A 5,134-nucleotide genomic window follows, 5' to 3' on the forward strand; every position below is an offset into this window, starting at 1 on the left:
TTCTCTTCTTTTTCTTTACTTGTTTCACTCACTGGACTGCGGCCATTCTGGGACGCTGCCTTAATGGGTTTAGACCAAAGGTTCTCAACCCATTTTGGCCAAACGCCCCGTTTTGATCCTTGGAGTCAAAAATGGCTCCCCCCCAAACCCTTAGAAAATATTTTTATTTTTCAATACACTACTTATTTTGATATCAGCAAATAATGATTAAAAAATAAAGGACGTCGTTTTATATATGCGCTTGTACGCAATCGAGAGTACAGATGTACAAATTGAAATACAAAAAAAAAAAAAACGAAATAAATTGAAAGTTTGGTAATTGCGTTTATTTCCACCAAACAACACTTATGAGATCAACGTGTTGTCTATCGAAAGCGTACGCTTTGGTACAAGTAAATACCAATGAAATCATTTCAAACCTCTCCGATTTCCCTAATCAAAACGCCTAGAACTTGTGCAACAATCTGACATGTAAGTTATTGTCACCGGGGAAGAGGACTTTTTTACACAATTGTGCCCCAAGGATATGCTTCTTCATAACCATGAGAAAATTAAATATCTCTTTTCTACAAATATGCTGAACGAAGATGTTAGGTTCGACGTAAGGCTGGCCTTGAGACTGAGAGAACATAATCTGTCTTCCTGAGACTGATGGTGAGTCCAATAGCAACGCATGCTCTAGAGAAGAGATCCATTACAGCATGTATGTCTTCTTCAATGTGAGCAACGGGAATGACATTGTCAGTATGAACTCATGAACAAGGGCTTGGAAAGTCTTCGATTTTGCGTTGAAGTATGTTATATCAAACACCTTACTTGTGGTTCTGAAGTGAATGTTGACGCCGATATCGCAATCCTGGAAAACGTCCGACAGCTACAGCAAAATACATGGAAGATGAGGGTTGGGGTAGGAATATCACCTTCTTTAACCCGTTACCGATGGAAATTAGTTCCGAGAGTGAACCGTTGAAATTAAAACGAACTTTTGTATCACGATGTAGTTGCCTAAACATTTTGATGACAAACTGAGATGGGCATCCAACTTTATGGTCCGGAGAGCAGTCCTGTTAACAGAATCGAAGGCTTTTGTTAATTAACAAAGATCTGGTAAATAGCTATGCAATGTTCAATGCATTTCTCGTAGAGTTGATGAGCAGAAAAAAAAATCATGTGTATTGTACGACGACCTGATCTAAAATCACATTGACTTTCTGGGACAACAGAAGAGAATATCCATTTTGTCAGCCAATTACGTAAAAGTTTTGCGAAATCATTACCAACAACTTCAAGTTGGCTTATTCCTCTGTAATTTCCACACTCAGATTTGGATCCCTTTCCACGATGCAGCGACGTTAGATGGGCATATTCGTGACTATATGCTCCCAGATTGTTAAGCCTGCACATGCCGCCTCTAGTCCATCACCGTGGGACTTGAGATATCTGTATATTTTGATGGTGGTGTTGCACGTTTCTACGACGAGCATACCGCCATCTCATCCTCGAAAATCTATTAGCTAGTGACGAGCCAAAGTAAGATGGCTGAGTGATTATCGAGATTGCATATTTTATTACTGTGGTGTTTGACCTCTTCGGTATAGCAAATGTCAAGAAGTTTGACACAATCTGTTAGACTGGCTATCTTATTAAAACTAAAGCTGCCAATCAATTGTGCGCATGTATACATTCAATTAGAATGGATATTGACTCTCATGAGTTCCTCCGCCCTTTGACGAATTTTGTTTTTCATTCCCTAGGGTGTTCAAAAATTACCTTCCTCGCCAAGCGAGTCTAGTGAGGTTGCCGGCGCGACCATGTATCAGCTTGTACTGGGTTGTTACCAGTTGCGCTCGTGAGCGAATCACACAGTTTCCGTCTATCCTATTCACTCACAAGACATTAATCGGCTCATGCTTTTGTAGAAGACACTTTCCCAAGATGCCGCGCAGTGGGGCTGAACCCGAAACCAAGTGGCTGCAAAGCGAGATTTTTAACCATAGAACCTTGCTTACACTTTGTGTGTGGAGACTATCAAAATTAAATTAGATTATAAAAAGCCGATTTTGGAACACAACACGTGCCTAAATACACATGAAATCTACTCAAACATTTATATTATAATAAGCATTCCGAGAAGCATTAACTGTACATCGGTAACCTATGAACTGTTGTCATAAAATCATAGCTTCAAGTAATTAGTGCAGAATAAGATGGCGTGATGAAGGTATCATGTAATTCGAAATATTCGATTGTGGATGTTTGTGTGTGTTATGATGTACAGAATTTCATCAATGTCGAAATTTCCGCCAGTAATGTACTTAATTGTTATTCGTGAGGATTGATATAACCTCGCAAAAATGGATGAATAAATAAATGATTTCCTTCATATATATATATAGATATAGATATTGATATAATAAGTGTGCATTTACTATATATTTTTTCACTTATTAAGTAACGTAACGCAACGCATCCTGGTTTTTATTAACAACACACATAATGTATCTGTATTGTTTTTTGCATATATATATATATAGGTTTCATAAGGGCTAGCTTTAATAAGTGCTGACGAACGAAACACTCTGCCCTTGACTCACTATATATATTCTTTCATTCTTTCATTCTTTTACTTGTTTCAGTCATTAGACTGCGGCCATGCAATGGCCCAACCTTATATCTATTCCAAATATGTAAAAAATTATTTAAACGGAATAAATAATAAACAACTACTTATATGAGACGGTGGAAAATATAAATATTTTAACAAATATGTAGATAAGACCAATGTTTTTCAAAGTATTTACGAAATCAAAAGAATGTTCATGTATTCACTTATTTAATAGGATTAAGTGATTCCTTGAGGAAAGCATTTAAGTCCCTTTGTCGGCGTATTAACATGGCGGCGTTGTTTTCCCTTTTCAACTTTATAATGCAGCTGGCATTGAATTCAGCTAGCTATACAGCTCATGGGTGGTCTGATATATATGCTCATACATACATACATACATACATACATACATACATACATACGTACGTACACATATATATAGGTTCGACTGTGAAAGAAAGAAAAAAACTATTGTTTGTTGCTTATTTGGCCGTTAACGCTCCTCGTCTGCAACATAAACCGGTACTCACGGCTCCCAAGTTTCTGGCTTCGAACAATATTCACGTGAACCGGTTACTCTGTAACTATGATATTGAGTACCACACTCTCTTTTTTTTTTTTTTACAAATTCCGCACATTTACTACTACTACTACTACTACTACTACTACTACTACTACTACTACTACCACCACCACCACCACCACCACCACCACCAAAAACTGTTACTTCTGTCTGTCCGTCTACCTACCTATCTATCTATCTATCTATCTATCTATCTATCTATCTATCTATCTATCTGTCTATCTCATATTTTTTTCAAGACTATTATTCGCATTATTCACGAGGCCAAAGGCAGCAAGGTGGCAGAATCGTCAGCACGTCGGAAAATTGCTTCGCAGCAATTCTTCCGATTTCAAGTTCTGATTATATATATCTATAAAAGGCAGGATGTGTGTGTGTGTGTACGTGAATGTAATTTATGCACGTCCACAAATTAGCACGCATGTCACTCCAATTTTAGGAGGACATTGGTCACGGCCATGGCTGTGTTTTTGTCAACTTATTTCCCCCGAGGCACCCGCGGATAGTGGTAAAAATCGGTTTTCAACTATAACTTTTACCAATTTCCGCGTCGATGAAATCCGTAAGTTTGCTAACATGGGTTAAATCCCCTGTCTAGCAATGGTGCAAAAGAAAAACAAAGGGTAAATTTTTAGATTAACACCCGCACGATTTTCACTAAGAAAAAAAAGAACTCGGATTTTTTGCGTGGAATCAAGTACCCTGACCACATAATATGCTGCAAATCCCTTATTTTAGTTCGGGAAAAAAGGGTGGGTGGAGGGGAGGGGACCCCTCATCCAGGAATCATTCGAATCTTTTTTTTTCGTTGAATGAATTTATGTGACCTCCTAATATGCTACAAAACCCTTTTGGGGATTCGAAAAAAGGTGTGGGATCAGGTGGAAGCCTTGGAAATTTCACTCCCACCCCCATTGATCTTTACCCCCGCACGATTTTCGCTAAGGACAAAAAAATAAAAATCGGTTTTTTTTTACCTGGAATCAAGTACCCTGACCTTCTCATATGTTTCTTTTAACAATTTCTCTAATTGCAATTTCTATCTCTACTCGCTTCTTTCGACTAGAAGTTGTCCGACAGATTTTGAATTTTTAAAAGATATTTCCCCAAGCCTGACCAAATGGTTCAACATTCTGACAAATCTTTGTAAGAATTTTGCAGCTTGACCTTTCGATATAATGGTATCTCCAGAAATTTAAAGTTAGTGATATTCATATCTAATGTGTCTTTTTCGTCGATTTTCAGAAAATTACTGAATAGTTCACATTCGATGTTATCCATTGAACTTTTAAATCGGGTGTGTAATACCCCATTTCGAACTTCTAAAATAATTGCCGCCTGCTTTATATTTGAAGTCCAAGATATACTGTCCTGCAACTTCAATAACCTCTTTCAATGTTTTCAGTATCATTTAGTTGTCAGATAAATTCATTCGTTTTTGTGTGGGAGTTTGTCTCTTTCGTTCAGAGCGTGAGGTACCCGTGCACCGAGTTTTTGGACATCAACCATCGTGTGACAGGTGACTATATCACAAGAGCCTCCCATCTGTCGGGCCAATTCTCTAGTGAAATGGAGCAAATCCTTGTAGATGAAACTAGTTCAATCGATACTCTTTGAACTGAACGGGTCGGCCGGAACGTGGTGAGTTTGTGAGATTGATTTTATCCTCCCTGAAGCGTGCAGTTCCTCCAGTCTTAGCGCTTTCCCTTTGCACAGCACAAATATCTCAAGCGGCTCAGGTAGATTTGGAAACTTTATTGAAAGCGTAGAGAAGCAGATATTGGAAATGTTTTTTTTCCCGCCCTACTTAGCACTCCGTCTGAAAAGAGACAAAGTTTATACAAATTTCAAAAACTATACACAAAAGTTGTAGGCGAAGAATAGAGCTACAAAAAACAACAATATACATATATATACATACATACATACATACATACACACACACA

This window comes from Octopus bimaculoides, chromosome 19, assembly GCF_001194135.2.
Source record: "Octopus bimaculoides isolate UCB-OBI-ISO-001 chromosome 19, ASM119413v2, whole genome shotgun sequence".
Taxonomy (NCBI): Eukaryota; Metazoa; Mollusca; class Cephalopoda; order Octopoda; family Octopodidae; genus Octopus; species Octopus bimaculoides.